Here is a 19,380-nt window from a genome sequence, read left to right on the forward strand (position 1 = left end):
ATAAGTTATTTAATTTTGTGGGCATCATTACCAAGCCCAAACCAGCCTCCATCAATGTCCTGCATTTACAGCAAAATTCACTGAATGACGATCAGAAGCAGGAGCACTGCAGTAAGACATTTTGAATACAGTTAGAAAGAGCTCTTGAAGTTTCAAGAACAATATTGAGGAACCTTTTCTTAAATTACTCAGCTGAAGCAGTAAATTATGACCATTTGGATTTATTGGAACAAATTTGGTTTACGTAAGTAAGCAGCAAGCATGACCATTGAAGTAGTAAGCCACAGATAATAATGTTCCTAAGATTTTTTTGATTTTTCATTTCCCTCTCTGCACTCCAGAGTGTACTGATGAAGACTATGGTATGGTTACAGTTGTACAGGCTGCCCAATAGTACAATGACCAAATGACCATCTGTCATGATTGAGCTTCAACTTTCGGGAGCTCCTTGGCTGTGGGAGTGCATCACTAACTTGTCTGTAAATAATAAATGTACTGTGGATTTTAAAGGAGTAAGTGAAAGCTTCCGAGAGTCCGTTGGCAACTCTATGAAGTTCTACAGCTGTATCCCAGGTTTTCATATGCCAGGGGATCGAGATGTTATGGTTGATCTCTGTTTTTAGTTTTAAAATGATATCTTAGTTTTAAACTGCCATTCATATTAATCTTTAATGCAAATAAGAGACTTTAAGGCACGTTGATATTTGGGAGACTTGTAAATTTCCAACATTGTTCAAAAATGCATACTGATTTTATGCCTGATGTTACTGGAAGCTTTTGTCATCAGCTGTAATGCAAGAAGTAACATTTAAGCTGTTTTTTGAACCATAACTTAAAAGGTGCTGCACTTTTTGGATGACTTTGATATTAGTAGCAGCCATGAGATGGATGAAAGGCTGCCTTGTTTATTCTTCTTTGTGATGTTTGTTGTGTTGATGGCAGCAGTGTTGTAATGCAGGGCCCCAGTTGCCTTTCACTTTGAGAACTTTGGCAGCAGATTATCTCCTTGTCCAGCAGTGGGTGATACATTAATACATAATTACAACATTTATCATTCAGCCCAGTTAATCATTAGATTCCAAAAATATCAGAATACAGATTTTTAGCTGTGGCTTTTAATCTGAAAAATATTCTTATGTTTAGAACCTAACATACAGCTTCTTGTCAAAAAACAAGATGGAGACAATCAAACATAAATTGAACCTTTCAGAAAAAAGTTAACCTCAATATAATTGCAAAGCTTTAGTTTAATGTACATCCAAAGATGACACTTGCTACACAACAAAGTTGTTTTGTTCATCCACTAAGTTATCATGCTTATTGGTATTCATTTATTATGGAAGCTGTTTCAAGTAAACAAAATCTACCTCCATTTACGAGACAAGAAGGAAAAGCTGCAAGTCAGCAACAGGAATTACAGAGAGCTCATTTTTAAGGTGGGTGAGGGGAGGGGGGCAGGAAGAGAGATGAAAGGTGGGTGAGGCACCACAAGTGCAGTGAGAGATTTCTGAACTGGGCAGAAAACTCTAGGATTCCAGGAACCTGAAGGTGGGTCTCATTTCCAGTAACTACTTTCCAAACCACGTTCAAATCTGGCCAGTTTTATTGCCTGGCCTGCAGACAAGAGCAGGGAATTTGGATGATAGGAAACTGTGTGGATGGGGACAGCATGCACAAGGCAGGAGCCCATGACAAGGGAGGCACAAAACTTCCTTGTGAGACCTGGAGAAGCATTTTTGCCCCTTCTGGGTCACAAGGAAGCCTCAAATGAAACTTGTAAATTTATATACCTGGACCACTTCTGGCCCACAGTCTTCCTCCCAGCAGTTTTAGCATGACAGGGAGCCCATTCAGACCTATAACCAAAATTTATAGATTGGGCCCCAATGACTTCATTGGTTCCTGATCTGCATATTTAAAGAGGACCCTGCTGCCTTCCTATAAAGAACAGTTTAATATAAGGGTATGGGGCGAGGGCAGCGGGATTAGCGCGGTTAAATAGCTAGTTGTCTCCAATCCAGCACAGATTTAATATTACAGTAATAAAATAATGCAATATTAATAGCTTTACTGTAACTAAACTACATTGCAATTTGAATTTAAACCTTAAACATTTTACTTCTGCTTATTTAGTCTTTTTCTCTTTCAGATTGCTTAACTGTCCTATTTTTATTTGTTAAACTAACTTTTTAGTGTTACAATTTGCTACCAAATCTGACCAACCTTTTTGTTTCCTAATCGTTTCCCCCAATCCGGCTTAGAATTTTAAGCTTGTAACCTTGCTTCCTCTTGTCTCTCGTTGTTCATTTGGAAGTGCCGCTAAGTTTCTGGAAAATGGGGTTTGTATTTGCTGAAAAACGGGCTTTAGTACCTGTTTCCTTAGCCCAGACTGTGAAGCTGATATGGTTCAATTATAACAGGAAGACCAGACAAAAAGGCTGCCAGATGCATGCCTTTGCCATCCTCACCTTTGCCAACCTCACCCTGGCAATTAGCTCACCTGTGTTGCTAGAACTGTAAAGTTCTTCAGCTCTTATTGTTTTGCTTTAAGCCATCACAGTTTAATTTATAAGATCCCCTTAGCGTTCCAGGATAATCTGAGAGAACTTGTTCTGTTCCAACAAGTATGAGAACGACTGTTCCCAACTCATTAAACAATGTTTGGAAGAGGATATTCATTAAAAACACTTTTTTTCCTAATTTTCCTTAGTCCTATTGATGTAACTTCAAACATTTTTGTTTTCTAATGCCATTTATAGTTGGAAGTCTATGGAAGCCTTCAAGCTGTGTATAATTTTAATTTTATTTTTACTTCAGCTATTTATTTATGATCTCGATGATATCTGGATTTTTGCCTGAAGGTGGTATTTGCACCATTTTTTTTTTAGTTAGAATCCCAGCAGCATGTCTCAGTTGTTATGCAATGCCCAGAATTTGTTTGAGAAGACCTGCCTATTAAAGCTACAAAACTTTGGTGGTTATCACTGAATTTCTTTTTAGTCTCAAGTCTACAAATTTATTTTTGCTCCATTTTATTTTCTTATTTTGGAGTTGCCTGAAGATTATTTTTGTCAGTTTGTCTCCTTCATACACAGCTTTGATCGGGCATAGCTGCTTAAGTAACCTGTTGTTTCCAGGCACTACCCTACCCAAGTGCCAGTGCTCATTTGTTCTTTGGCTGTGAAAGTTTAATTGTGGCACACCTCAGCCATGCCTTGCCACATACAGACTTTCAAAGGATTCTGTATAGCAATCTGAAGCAAGATGCATGAAAATTTCCCTCGCTGACATCCCTACTGCCCTCCTGGCCACAAACAGGTTACTTAGAAAACACTGAAAATTGAACCAGAGACCTTTCTCTGGTTCAGCTATTCCCTGAATAAGTTCATTGAGCCATCAGCCAAATAGTTTTTAAAACATCCTTTTTTAGTGATTGTTCACTGTAATTTTATGTGAGGTAGGTAGGCATTTGAATTGTTTGTAGCAATATTCTGAGTCAAAAAAGCTTAACATACACCTTCAAACGTTTATGTTTTCACAAAATAATTTATAGTTTTGCATTTAATGTGTTTTTTTAAGTCACGCTCCATAGAAATGTTCTGTGATTGGAGGTCAAAAATCAGTTGTTCACTTTTTTCCTACCAGCCAATAAACAATGTGTTTAGATTCATAATCTTGACATGGTGCAATTTATGTTGCATGCCGTTACAGTCTTAGTAAATTAGTAGTTTATAAAAATCATTGTTGATGAGCTATGTAGAAATCATTTAATGGGAATCCTGCTGCTTTGAACAAAACATTTCCTCTATCGAAACCCTCTTTTCAGAGATGCACCATTGAGGTGCATGATGTAAATTGGCAGCATCATATCCCATATGTGACCAAAATGTAGTGCTATTAACCCATCTCAAGCAACAGCCTTATGCTGGTGACAAGCAGATGTAAACCAGACCTATTAAGCTCCTCTGACATTTATGTTATGCAGAACATCAGGTCAGTTAGCTAGAAAATACACTGTAAGTAACTCCTTTGAGGTTTCTATCTTTTGTTCTTCTATTTCTGTAACATTTATTCTAAACAAGTTCTTTGTTATCCATTGAAGTCAAGGTTTCCTGTCCATAAATCCCTGCTTCCCACTCGAGGCCGAGGTTTTATTTTTATTCGTGAATATGGGAATTTTCTTTCTGGCCTATCTGAGGTGTTGCCTTTCATTTAATGTATTTGTATAATGAAGATTTGTGCTTTAGGTTACAGTGAGGTATTGCAGGAGCTGGATTTGTTTCCCAACTGTAAATCACTACTTGTCAGTAGAAAATTGTACTCTGCATTTGTGCAGGAAAAAAAAGTTCTGGTGGCAGTACTTTGAAAAATATACGTATTTAATATGTTTCAAAGTAAAGGGGCTCAGGAAGGGACAAGTTATTTTAACAAGAAGTACAGGTACAACTCTCAAACCAATACATTAATGTTTTATTGGTTTGTTTTTGTTAACTGTATAATAGTGTCATGAAAAATAAATACTGCTTAAAATTACATATATAAGCAATTACTCTAAAATTAATTTAATTTGTGCAACAGCTCAAACTGCACTGCTGCAGCACTTTTAATGTACTTGGGCAGAAAGGCACTATTAATGGATAATTGTGGGCCTCAATGAGCTATAATTATCAACAGTTGCTAAATGGTTTTCTTGATACAAGAGTTCAGGGAGTTAGGAGATTTAATTGCATCGGTGCAAGATGATATATTTTAATACTGGGAATGGAATATATTTGCCAGCTGACGTCGTGGAATTTTCAAACTTTTTTGCACCTAGAGGATCTGCCACTTGCTCCCAGGTGAGATGTAACATGGATTAGATTTAGGGTTAACTTCCTGTGATTCTGCTACAGGAAGGCAAACCCTTAAACATAAGACTTAATTTTTCATCCAGCTAAAAATTGCCTATGTTGACCCATGATCTTTAACTAGGACACTGCAATAAATCTTGAGGTAGATTTTTACTGCTAACTCATGTTGTTATCATCTCCCCTGAATAACTGGCCCAAGCAGCTTTCGGCTGATTTCACGTCACTAGGTAAGCTGGGATACATAAATGCCAGGTGGCTGAATCAGAAACTCATTGGGTAGGCAGAATTAGTAAAAGCATTAGGGTAAATAATGGGAAGTGCTTTCTTTTCACTCAACTCCAGCATGCTAACATGTTAACAACTTGTAATTTGAGTATTGAATTCCAGGATTTGCTTGGACTTTTATTGGTGATTTGGATTCATTTATATACCCCAATGCATTTTATGCCTTGGCTTTCTGTTACTAATACTCCTAATATTTCACTTGGTGTAAGTATTTGACTTTTCTACTCTCTTCCACAGCATAATGCTCCTCTCCTTCCTACCAAAGAAATTACATGCCGCTCCTCATTTTTCCTCCTTTTTTTTGTTTGCTTAGGTTTGGATGTAGCCAATAAACCAGATTAAAACACTATATGCTACTGAATTTATTTTTAATAACATTAATAAGAATTAGTTTTTAAACTGGCTTCCTTTGGCTGTGTACTCAGTCTGAAACAGAACCCCTCAACCTTCTCCACTGAGGAGAGAAAAACTGTTGTTTAACAATCATTTTGAGGAAGGAAAAGAATGGAATGTGTGGCCGAGGTTATGCATGTATATTTTTTTGAGACTGTTTATTGCAGAGCTTGCTTCTCCATTCTGACACAAGCTCGGTCAGTGCTGGCTGACTCTTTATATATACACATCTGAGTATAATTAACTAATCAATACCTAAAACCTGTTAACCTTATTACCTTAAACTATTGGGCATTTAACATCCATCAACAGAACCTATTAGCATTGCTGAAAAAAGACATTTTGTCGAAGCTTTTCGTCTTGCACTCATCAGGACAATTGCAAGAATACCAATGTCAGGGGAAGCAACAAGTTTTATACTGTATGAGAAGAGAGTGCTGATTGGTTGGCAAGTGGACATTGATTGGCCGAGGTGGTGCCATGGGGAATGCACCAGTTAATGGTGATCGACAGTTAACTGCTTAGAATTGTTTGAATTTTTGTTTGGATCCTGCAAGATGATGGCTACCCTGATCAGATGATTTTGCAGATTCATGAACGGGCCTAAGGCCGTCACTTTCAGCCCTGAAAAGTGCCCAGTCTACCTCAGATTGCCCTGGAAGGGCAAGGTATCTCAAAGATTTGAGCAACAGGTAAAGCTAACTGCTTAATGTTGCTACTATGCAGTAGCAACATGAGTGGTATTCACCACTAAGGGGATGCTTCCGTGAAGTTGAAAAGGCGTCCTGCCTAACTCACAAATGAGTAATGTGGTATATGAATTTCAGTGGCAGTGTGATTCTGTATGTCCCAAAGATTGGCAGATCGTTTCAAACAGCATGTCCCAGCCGCTGTTCACAATGGGCAGGGTACAGACCATACTCAGCCAGCCTGTGCTTGCAAAACTCGAAACAGTGCCCAACATTAGATATGATTCCGTGATTGGACGACATTTGCTGAATAATCCTCAATGTGCTAAGAATTATGCTGACAACCAATTTAAGATTATCAGTCAGGCTTGCAGTGTGGTGCATTTGTGTGTACTGGAAGCTACATATCTTAATTCACAGAGCCCTGTTCTTTGCAGACGGAAAGAAAATGTATATACATTGCATCTGTTTCAGCTAAACAAAATAAGTGACAACCATTTACTGACTCCTTCCTCAGGGCAATGCCTTGACCAATCGGGGTCAAGCTGCTTGGTTTAAATTTCAAACAATGCTTGGCAGTTAACACCATCAATAGTGCGTTCTCCACGACAACGCCACTCACCAACCAATCAGCACTATCTTCACATCGTTAGGAAATAGAGAGAGTTTAAGTAAGTTATATTTGTATCTTTTGAGTGTTAGGAATGAGTTTTGGCGTTAATGTTTTAGCTTGATTTGTATTTCTTTATCTGTGTGTTAAGAAGAGGTCAAGTTGAGCTTTAGTTTCACTTTGAAAGGTACTTGTGTTTCTCATGAGAGTTTTATGACTGTAAACTAAGTTAAACAAACAAAAGTAGAGAAAAAAACAGTGCTGTTACCTGGCAACAGGGGTCCAGCGAGGCAGGGCGCCTCTCTCTCTCTCTCTCTCTCTCTCTCTCTCTCTCTCTCTCCCCCCCCCCCCCCCCCCCTCACAGATACACGCGTGAAACTAGAAACAGCAGTTTTGATTTGGAACTGCTGGAGCTCAGTTGGTTTGAAGACAGCTGTCAAGCAGAAGCAACCTAGAAGGGGCAGATAGCCAGTCCCAAGCTAAAGTTGGTTGAAAGTAGCTGCCAGGAGAGACTGGAGCAAAGGGGACAGATAGCAAGTCCCAAGCTAAAGAAAAACCCCAAGAATCCAGGGGAGTGGAACAGGGGAAAGTCCCAAGCAGACCTTCTAATCAAAGAAAAGACAGGAACCTGGAAAAGGTCCTGTTAAATGAAGTTAAGAGTGAAGGGCAGAGAGAAAGGCTCCAAGCTTCAGATTTAAAGGGCAGAATTTTGCCCTCAGATGGCGTGCGGACAGCCGACCCCCGCCACCGAAACGAGGCCCGCCGCCATTTTGAGTGGGCAGGCCAGCTAAGGCCCGCCCAGCGGCCTGCCCGACAGAAAGCACTGTGCTTCCTGTTCCGGGGTGGGGGGAGATTCCCCATCTGTCAAAGTGCGCTCTTTTGCACATGCACGTGAAAGAGTGCACTGCTCCGTGAGGCAAAGTCCTGCCTCAGGGAGATTTGTGACAGGTAAGTAAAGTCTAAAAATAGATAAATATTGAAATTATTAACATGTCCCCCTCATGTGACAATGTGTCACGAGATGGGACATGTTAATAATAAACACACAAAATTCATTAAATGTTTAAAAAACGGACATGAAACTTCATCCCGCCAGTGGATAAAGTTTCATGAATAATCTGCAGACCGCTGGGGTTCCTGGCCTGCCCGCCAGCCTTAAGCTTGGACGGGCAGGTCTTTAATTATCTTAATGAGCCTGTCAATGGCCTCAATTGGCCATTGACAGGTCGGCGGGCGGACAGCTGATTTCGCTGCCTGCCCGTCTTCCTAAAAATTTAAAGGGACCGGGATGACGTCGGGGCTTCCTCCCGACGTCGTGCCACGTCATTTTCCCCTCAGTGAGCGGGCCACGTCCCCAAATCGCCAAGAGGAAAATCCTGCCCAAAGAGACAAAAGCTGCTGAAAGATTTAAAGCAAGAACAGCTTGCAGAAGGCAAGAAGGTCTAAAAAGACGGCTGAAGGTCTGTAACTCTTTGCTATGGCCATGTGATGCACTGGTGTACTGTTGACGCTGAGTCGGTGAGAGTGAGTGTGTGGAAGAAAGCTTAAATGCATGTGGTGACCCGGGGAAGAAGAATGTCAGAATGAAAGTACGAACCCTGGAGGTGAACCCTTGCAGAAGGCATTGAGAGAAAGCATTGGTTTGGGAGAAGATTCCAAAGTGAGTTTTTAGAAAGTGGAGATTAGAAATCCACATGTGAAAGACGGAGTTTGGTGAGACCGGCTGGCTCATGGTAGGACAAGCGTGTGGGAGGAGTTAATGAGAGGCCCATAGCATCTGATTGAGGTGGGATCTGTCACTTGATTTCGGAGTGTGATGTGTCTGACCAGGGTGTATATTGGTACGTGGACTGTGCACTTACTGTGGACATTAGAGTATAAGATAGCTTTTGTAACTTGTTTTATCCTTACAAATCTGTATATATCTGTAAAGATGCAGTTGTGGGTGAAGGAGTATTGTAATATAGTTCATCTTTTCTTAAATAAATGTTTTATTCTTTCGTTAAAAGTTCACCAGCTGACTTCCGTGACACTGTTCAGTAGCTGCCCTCCACATATCTAAACAAACAAGTTAAAAGTTAGGATCTATCAAGCTGGGTTCCACTCTGGGATCAGGCTTGTCCATGGGTAACCTCAGCTGGGATCATCATAACATACAGTATAAATTGTTGTCTTCCCCTTATATTGGTATTCTTGCGAGTGTCCTGATGAGTGGAAAACGAAAAGCTTAGACATGTCTCTTTTGTCGGCAATACTCAAGTTCTGTACTACCAAACGACTATTTATCACAAATTTCTCAAATGTCACAGATCCTCCCCACTGGAAATCATCTAGATGCACTAAGAAAATGCCTGCTAGTTTTCCTTCATCAGTTCAATAAAATATTGTTGGATCTGCTTTACACTGAAGACGACCAGCTTTTAGTAGGATGGACCTAACTGAAAAATACCACATCTTGGATGCATCATTTAAAAAAAAAGGCTGGCAGAGCAAAAGAAGACCCTGCAGGGTTTAAGAGAGAAGAATTGCCTTGAAATTGATTTTGTAGTGAGGAGCAAGTTGCTGCAGTTTTAAAGGTTTTTATGAAAAGGAAATGTCCCACAATCATGACCTTTTCAGTCAGAAGTAGCTTTCCAGTTCTTTATTTTTTTTTTAATTGCTGCTGTCTGGAGATTTAAAAAAAGAAGGCACTGAGAGGGTAAAAAAAACTGCAGAGTTTGTAAAATAAATCCCTTTTTAGTTGGGACCCCAGTTTAAAAATTTAAAGGGGAAAAGCCCACAGTCGTAAGGATCCTGTCGAACCCGAAAAACACAAAAAAACTAGCAGCTGCAGAGGCAGCCTGAGTTTTAAAAAAAAAAGATTACTGAGTGAAAAACGGAGTTACTGTGCGCACTGTCTGAAAAGGGCAATGACATTTAGAGCAGCAACTACAAAATAAAACCACCATGGACAGCAATTTAGAAGAGCCAGATACATTTTGGATAAGGAAACATCTAAACCAGACCAAAGAGTTGGGAGCCTTGAAGAAGACAATTTTTAGTTTAGAGGAGACTTTACAGCATTAAATAAGGAATCAGAAGAGGTACAAATTGATAAGTTTTTATTCGTCTTTGGCATTTGCTGGTGAAGTATTCTATAGCCAGCATATAGATCAATACTCAACAACATTTGGTGAGATATTAAAAGGCTTTGACAGATATTTTAAACTCCCAAGTTGTGGAGAGTGCAGACCCTAGAAAAAAGTCTAGCATACCTCCAATAATGTGCCGGAGGCAACGGAGGACCCCAGAGCGAAGGAGACAATATTCAGGTAAACCACAAGATGGTTGCCGACCATGTATTTAATTGAATTGACATGAGTCGAAGAGTTTAGCGCAGAAGAAAGAAAAGTATGAGAAGCAGCCAAAAAGCTAAAAAAAAAGTCTTTTGAAAATGCTGACAGTACCCACCATGCAACAGCAGATAGCAGTGCAGAGTGTGCAGATGGCTATGAATGAAGGAAAGCTATCTGAGGTAACTCAAAAGAAGCAAAATGTGCAAAAAGTAAATGAGGCTGTTCTACAGGAAAATGTTTGCATTGCAGCTGGACTGGAAGATTTGAAACGCAAAATTCAAGCCGAGTATATACCTTTGAAATCGCACGATAAACGCATTCATTGAACCAAGCAGTTCGAGATCTGAACAAATAAATTTCAGATGACAGAAAGGCATCAGGAGGAATTACGGAACCTCAATTCCACAGTTGGCAAATCAAAGCAGGAGTTGGGAAAACTCAACCAGATGTATAGCCAGGCAAAACATCAGGCAGAACAGGCACGCAAAGAAGTTGTGACCCTGAAATACTCCTGGAAGAATTGAAATGTAGCTGTGGAGAAACATGAGCTAAAAAGAATATTGAATATTACTCCAGAAAAAGCTGCATTGGAACTGTCGGTAGCAATGGAATGATACACTGAAGCCAAGAATGAGTTGGCATGAGATAAACAAGAAAACAAACAGTTGAAAGAACAGTTGATTGTCCGTCAAGATCAAAAGCAAAAGGAATGCATAACCATTCAGCAACATGAAGAAATGAAGATGGTCTTAAACAGCAGAATGGAAGCACAGCAGAAGAGACTCAGACTTTACTGTATTAGAGGAAAACTTGAAATGAAGCAAGTGAGTTTTGCAAAGAAAAGGAAAACCTGTTGAAAGACTTTCACGCACTACAAGAATCCCTCAGGACAAAGTTTATTCCTCTGGAAAATTATGAAGAGAAGCAGAATGAATTTAACTTCACTCTGAACAAACTGAAGAACCAGTTGGCAGAGAAGACTCAGCAATGTTCCATATTCCAGGACAAACCTAAAACCTACATGAAACAGACTGAAGAGCTGAAGAAGCAGTTGAATAAAAATGGGGAAGCATTGAAAGGAAAGGCCGTAGAACTTCCTAAACTATGAGCGGATAATAAAGCCATGAGTAACACAATTACAGAATGGAAACAATTTAAGACTTCGCTGGAGATAGACCTGACCAACAGTGAAATCAAAATGAAAGGTGAGGACAAAGCTCTGCTGCAGACAGAGAAAAAGAAGACAAATAATATCAAAAAGTGTAAATCCGGCACTGAAGCACAAGGAACTAGAAGAAGAAAAAGCATGTCTCCGATACACTGAGAACCATTGAGCTGAATGAAAAGATTCATAAATTTGCAAAACAATTTGAAAATAAAGCAGCAAACAGATGTTTGGCTGAAATTGTGAAACAAGTGGAAATGAATGTTCCATTTGCAAAACGTACACATCTAGCATGAAAATGGTGGACACCACAGAAAAATAAAATTCGAGTCCACTCTAGGAATGAAGGGTGTGCATTCCTCCCAGAAGGAACGGGACAAACCCAGTGTCCAAAAAAAGCAAATGGGTTGTTAATAAAGAGAAACACAACTCGAAGGAGCATAGACATAGAAACATAGAAAATAGGAGCAGCAGTAGGTCATTTGGCCCTTAGAGCCTGTTCCACCATTCCGTAAGATCATGGCCCGATCCTCTATCTCAATGCCACACTCCTCTCTCCCCATACCCCTTGATGCCTTTAGAGCCCATAAATCTATCTAATTATTAAATATATTCAGTGACTTTGTCTCCACAGCCTCTTTTGGTAGAGAATTCCATAGGTTCACCACCCTCCTGAGTGAAGAAGTTTCTCCTCATCTCGGTCCTAAATGGCCCATCCGTATCCTGACCCTTGTTCTAGACCCCCCTCCCCCAGCCAGAGGAAACATCATCCCTACATCCAGTCTGTCGATCCCTGTCAGAATTTTATGTTTCAATGCGATCTCCTTTCTTCTAAACCCCAGAGAATACAGGCCTAATCGGCCAATTCTCTCCTCATACAACAACCCTGCCATTCCAGGAATCAGCTTGGTGAACCTTTGCTGCACTCCCTCTAAGGCAAGTATATTCTTCCTTTAGGTAAGGAGACCAAAACTGCACATACTACTCCAGATGTGGTCTCACCAAGGCCCTGTACAGTTTCAGTAAGACATCCTTGCTCCTGTACTCAAGTCCTCTCGCAATGAAGGCCATCATACCATTTGCTGCCTTAACCGCTTGCTGCACCTGCATGCTTGCTTTGAGTGATTAGTATACAAAGACCCCACGGTCCCTTTGTACATCAACATTTCCCAATCTATCACCATTTAAATAATTGTCATTCTGTTTTTCCTACCAAAGTGGATGGCTTCAGACTTATCCACATTATACTGCATCTGACATGTATTTGCCCACTCACTCAACCTGTCTCTTAACACCCTCACTGCTCACATTCCCACCACCCTCCTCACTGCTCACATTCCCACCAAGTTTCGTGTTGTCAGCAAACTTGGAAATATTACATTTGGTTCCCTCATCCAAATCATTGATATATATTGAGAATAGCTGGGGCCCAAGCACTAATCCCTACGGTTACCCAACTAGTCACCATCAATTGGGCATAACCAGTACCATTCATCCAAATGTGACAGACTCAGATGTGGAAGAACTGTCAAGCCTCAAGTCTGTCTGAATTTATAAAATCAGAGTTGAGACGGGGGAGAAGGGATAGCAAGTAAAGATTGTAGCGTAAATAGTTATACTCTGTTGGAAGGGAGGAACATTTTCTTCTGAGAAGAAAAGGGGGCTGTTGAATGTGCCTGCATGCCATTGTGATGTAATGGTGCTCAGCAGAGCAAGGGTTAACATGTGACTGGAGAATAGCACCACCCACTGTATGATGTAAAGAGTCACATGGTTTAGACTCAGAACATTCTCGAAGTAGTTGGTAGCAGCACCATGCATGCCATTAACTGGGATCTGTACATAGTTAAAGATTAACAATAAATGGTTCATGTTTAAACATACAAGTCTGAAGATCGCATCATTGAGACATTAAATGAACCCATAACACAACATACTCTAACTTCCTGATCGCCCAATTGTTCCTCAAATCCCTAAGCTCCCCAAGTCTTGCCTTAGCTTTATATGTACCATCGGGAAGTACTTTCTCTGTACACATCCATCTATTGGACAATGCTGGCTATCCTTTTTCTGGCACCTCTGTATAAATACTAAACTCTTCCCAACTGTCAAGTTCTTTTTGTTTTGCCTCCTTCACCAATTTACCATCTAACTTGTTAGCTGCCACTGGATCTTCTCTATCGTAAGGGATCCTACTTCCTGTGTTGCTCCTCGTTGTTGTTTGGTCCTTACTTTATTAAACTATGTCCCCTACTAGACCTCCTGTCTCTATCTGGGCTACTATTACTTGACCTGTCCTTCTTGCGACTTGACTTCCTTTCACCAGTTCTTGATCTTTTCCTTGGACTGTGATCACCAGTAGGTCCATTGTCTGAACTTACACTAGATTTCCTGGCTTTCCTCATTTTTCCTTCCTTCTGCCAATCCATAGATCTGATATCCTGCCCCTTTTACATCCAGCCAGTTTTTGTATTTCCCTGTGGCCTTTCCTGCCCTCCCTTCTATGGTGGCTTCCCTCTGCTCACTAGCCCCTCCTGGCATATATGCCACCCTCGTTCCAACTTTCGGTAGTTTTTCATAAATGGCTCTATCCTGATCTATCACTTGGTGTCCTCTTAGTTAGCCCATTATCTGCTGTTCATGCAGGTCTGGCATATGTGTGCGAAGTGCATGGTGTATCTTCAGTTTCCATTTTCTGTTCAGGTTCCGACAGTGCAATCCGTGCCAGTAAGCTGCATGGAATGTACTGTAACATTTGCAAGGCTTTTGTTTTGTCATCAGTGCTCATAACTTTTCTTGGGCGCCTCCATTCTTGCTGCCCTCTTTTATGACATGCCATGACCCCGGGATTAAAATTAATTTCTGACAGCCTGATTTGGTACCCCATAGTTCTCCCGGTTTTTTTTCCTGAAACCTCTGCTTTAATAAAAGCTTTCCCCCCTGCATGCTTGGTATGCAAATGGCTGTAAAAGAAATTGAACTAATGGTAGTTCCCTCCAAAGGCGGAGGATGATCTTATTGAAGGTATCTTCAATCGGATTCCTGCCATAAACAAATTGATAGGGGCTGTGGCCCTCAACCATCTGGAGTGTGCGGTTTTTTTTGCTTGTACTGCCCATGCTAAAGTTGTCAATTTACAACTTAGTTGGTCAGCTAAACTTTTTCGGAGCATTTCACCAATCCCAACGTGATTTCTCTCGCATATCCCATTGCTAAATGAACTTTTTGCTGCTGTGTACGTTGCTACAATATTCAAATTTTCATACATACTGCTGAGTTCATCATTGGCAAATTCTCCTCCTGTGTTCTTAAAGAATTTAGCTGATGCTCCCAGCCCTGTTCCAATTAATCTTCCATTATTTTATCAATAATTACTTTGTTGTCTTTAATAAAAATTACCGTTGACAAACTAGACCTAGCTGCTACATCTACAAAATGCATGAGGAAAGTATTTTTCTCCTTATCCTATACTTTGAGGTCCATCGCTGCTACGGTTTGATTAAAGTGTCTTGCCAGTGGAAGACTTATTGCTACTTGCGATTGCGTTCTCCTGTTTTTTTTTTTTACAAATATCACATTTTTCACTAATATCCTCAGCATGTTTAGTGTATTCCTCATCCAGTACCCCTGCACCCTTTACTAGAAGCTTGAACCTATGGCCAGAGGGATGTGCAAACTGTTGATGTAGTTTGGTAATAGTTTGCTGCTTCTCCTTTAAATCCCTATCCCCAACTGCCATTAATACCTCTTTAACATTCTGTCTGGAGATGATAGGCCTTAAAGGAATACAATAATGTCCCAACTGTATAAATTGCAAATCTACAGACCTCCCAAAATCATCAAAAGCTTTATCATGCTGCATGTCCAACTTCATTTGGGCCTTTTTCCTTGAAGCCTTACTTAATAGTAAAGGTATTTCACTCAATACCACATCAGATCTAACATTCATATTTTTAAATAAGGTGAGTTTGTTTGAATATCAAATGGAGTCAGAGGTGATGAGAAACATGTTGGCATCGTGCAGGAATTCCATAGGTAAATAGAGGTGGGGGGGTGTTATATTTTATTAACCCGAAAGCAAAGACCAGATGAAAACATGAAAGATTTTATATTTGGAAGGGTTTGAGTTTCAAAGAGGAACTGAGAGCAATGGAACCTGAGATGAAAGGAAAAAAAGTATTTTTAGAGCTACTGTGGAGAGCTTTCTTTTATTCCTTCACAGGATGTGGGCTTTGCTGGCTGGGCCAGCATTTATTGCTCATCCCAGTTCCCTTGAGAAGGTGGTAGTGAGCTGCCTTCTTGAACTGCTGCAGTCTACGAGATGTAGGTACATCCACTGTGCTGTTAGAAAGGGAGTTCCAGGATTTTGACCCAGCTTAGGGGTTGTTGTGCTATAGCTGTTTGAGCTGTTGAGGTAGCAGTTGGAGCTGATGTGGGAGCTGTGAGCTCCAGGCTGGAAGGAAATGCTGTTTGAACCAGCCATCCAGTTAAGCCAGAAAAGTCTTGGGCTGCAACAAGCAGTTTTATTCTCAAGTTTGGATTCCACAGCAGAGTGGTAAAGAGTTAAGAGGTCATGTGGTATACCTCTATTAAAGCTACAGCAGTTTGCATTGGAGTAATGTTACTGAATTCCTTATAGTTAAACATCCAGAAGAGAGTGTTGCCTGGAAGGTGTTTACTTGCGGGTCTGACCAAGTGGAGAGTCTTTTTGGGGGGGTATGTTTGTAAGACTAACCTTAATTGCACAACTATAATCTTGTGTGCTTAAGTTTTTTATTCTTATTAATAAAAATTTTACTTTAATTTTTTAAAACCCCACAAGTATTACAGGACCTCTTACTGCTGAGATCAAAATGCCGTCTTCTCGATTTCAGAATACAAAAAAGGAGAGTATGGCCCATAAGCCAATTGGTTTGCGCAGCTATTAACACCAGTTGTGTCATAACAGTCCTCCTTGCCTTCCTGTGTCGTGTTGTCTCAAAAGCTCTGTCTTTCATTTTTGGGCAATTCCATGCATAATGATACTTAGAGTCATATTTGAAGCACCAGTTGACCATCCCTTGGTTATTTCTGAGATTCATCCTCCTTCCATAATTGCCCAACTCTCGCTGCCTGTTTTAGCTCCAGAGGAGCTGCTGTTCTCATACTTTTTGTTTGTAATTCTTCTTTTGAATAGACGTTTGGCGGCTGCATTCAGACGGTCTAGAAATGCTGCTAACATTGTATCCACCTGGTGTCACTGCTGAAGAGCCCATTTACACCATAAAAGCGGCCGGAAATGAATGCTTTCCCAGAATTTTTTTTTAAAGCTTTAGACATTTTATCTATAAGTATTTCTTTCTTTTTGAATCTAACTCCGGTTAAAATCAAGAGCCTATCCATGTTTGATATCCTCACACAGTCCAGTAATTTAAAGGCAAAGCACCATCTGTGGAGAGAGGAATAGGGTTAATGTTTAGAGTCCATATGACTTCAGAGCTCTGAAGACGAGTCATATGGACTCAAAACATTAACTCTGTTTCCCTGTCCACAGATGATGCCAGACCTGCTGAGTTTTTCCAGCATTTTCTGTTTTTATTTCCAAATTCCAGCATCTGCAGTATTTTGCTTTGATTTTGATTTAAAGGCAAGTACTGATTTAGAAATTTCCAAGTTGAATCGCTGCAATCTCGTACCCATTCAGTTAAACTCTATGATGTATTCCTCTGTGGAGGAATCATCCATTTTTCTAACTTCACCAAAGTCTGACCAAGCCTCATAGGCATTCGATAAGTTACTTTTCATATAAATTTTACCCATGTATTTAAAGAGCATATCCAAACCTCCATCATTGTTCGGTTCCTGAGTGTTTAGTTCTGAACACTTTGCAGCGGGTCTTACTCCTGGCAAGAAGCGGAAGTGCCAGAGCAATGCCTTGCTTTCTTTTCAGTAGAGATGTGACCCATGCCTCAACTTTATTTTTTCATTGATCATAAGGTTCCATTTCACAAAACAGTGGTGGAAAATCATATCTTGCCACCTTATACCTGGTTTCAGTCATCTTTCTTCTTTATCCATTCATGGGATGCGGACGTTGCTAGCTAGGCCAGCATTTATTGCCCATCCCTAATTGCCTTTGAGAAGGTGGTGGTGAGCTGCCTCCTTGAACCACTGCAGTCCATGTTGTGTAGGCATGCCCGCAGTATTGTTAGGACGGGAGTTCCAGGATTTTGACCGAGTGACAGTGAAGGAACGGCCATATATTTCCAAGTCAGGATGGTGAGTGGCTTGGAGGGGAACTTCCAGGTGGTGGTGTTCCCTGGTGTCTGATGCCCTTGTCCTTCCAGCTTTCCCTGGGTAATTATTCTGCAAAGTGAGCCAGAACCATCCCAAGTCTCAGACGTTAAATTAGTGTTTCGGAGGGTTCCAGATGAAGGATAATTGCCCAAAAAAAGTTGGGTAATTCCTGCATAGTCCTTGCATGTGTCAGCAACTATTAGGTTCTGTTGATGGATGTTAAATACTCAGTTGGTGGTCCTTCTAGATGGTAATGGTCATGGGTTTGGAGCCTCGGTGAGTTCTTGCAGTGCACCTTGTAGATTATACACACTGCTACCACTGTACATTAGTGGTGGAGGGAGTGAACGTTTGTGGATGGGGTGCCAATCAAGTGAGTCTGCTTTGTCCTAGATGGTGTTGAGCTTCTTGAGTGCTGTTGAAGCTGCACACATCCAGGCAAGTGGAGAGTATTCCATCACACTCCTGACTTGTGTTTTGTAGTTGGTGGACAGGCTTTGGGGAGTCAGGAGGTGGGATTCCTAGCCTCTGACTGCTCTCATAGTTACAGCATTTATATGGCTAGATCAGTTCAGTTTCTGGCCAATGGATGTTGATAGTGTGGGATTCAGTGATGATAATACCATTGAATGTCAGGGGGCGATGGTTAGGTTCTCTCTTGTTGGAGATGGCCATTGCCTGGCACTTGTGTGGCACATATGTTACTTGCCACATCTGAATATAATTAACGAATCAATACCCAACACCTGTTAACCTTAATACCTTAAGCAACTGAGCATTTAACATCCATCAACAGAACCTAATCGTTGCTGACACATGCAAGGACTATACGGGAATTACCCAACTTTTGTTGGGCAATTATCCTTCGTCTGGAACCCTCTGAAACACTAATTTAAAGTCTGAGACTTGGGATGGCTCTGGCTCACTTAGCAGAATAATTACCCAGGGAAAGCTGGAAGGCTTAAAACCAGTTCCAACTCCTGGGTAGCTATACCCCGACCCCACGACAATCGACAGTGATTGCCAATCCACGGAACATTCAGCCCCCAGTGTAAGCACAATGCTAGAGCAATTTTGTCTTAAAAAGAATGAATGAGGGAGATAGTAGTTGTTGCTATACTGCAGTTCATGGCTGCATATTTAACCAGTGTTTGGCACTATTAAATACTAGAGGGTTAAAGCTTTTATTGCATCATGTTTATATGTGAGGATATATTACAACTTTTAACTCGCCTGTTACTGTGCAGTTTATTTTTACCAATCATCTACCAGTAAAGATTGAATTGAACTGCAAAACCACTCATGAAAAATTGTAGTAATTCACAAGGATTAGATGAAGATGGAACATTTTAGATGACATATATATAAATCAAGGCAAGTGGAATCACTGGCATGTTCCTTGCTTCCATTTTACCAAAGTAAGAGTATGTAACTATAATCTTTGTACTTCCAGTGCCGATCCAATATCAGTAAACATATATGGAAGAAGTGTACTTCTAGTAAAAAATGCTGGAAATACACAGCAAGTTGGTCAGACCTAAGAGTGCTATGGTAACTTTTTTTGGTTGGACATATCAATGAACTTTGCACTTTAAAAGTTTGGATTTTATTGACCAATTTCATTGTCTTTACAGATGTTGAACCTGATAAACTGAAGTAACTCATGTTAGATGTTTGCTACCTTACCAGCATAAGTGTGCCTGTATGTTTTGAGCTGATTTGCACTCGAACATGAACCAATCAGCAATCAATATCTGTGACACCAGTTAAAGGGGCA

General features: G+C 40.5%; 1 protein-coding gene across 4 annotated transcripts in view; it reads left to right on the forward strand.

The window, feature by feature from the left end:
• The window catches only part of LOC144699655 (myosin phosphatase Rho-interacting protein-like), a 407,667-nt gene that overhangs the window by 298,145 nt on the left and 90,142 nt on the right, over positions 1-19,380 (forward strand). The window lies entirely within an intron of this gene.

Source organism: Cetorhinus maximus, chromosome 24 (assembly GCF_964194155.1).
Source record: "Cetorhinus maximus chromosome 24, sCetMax3.hap1.1, whole genome shotgun sequence".
Classification (NCBI taxonomy): Eukaryota; Metazoa; Chordata; class Chondrichthyes; order Lamniformes; family Cetorhinidae; genus Cetorhinus; species Cetorhinus maximus.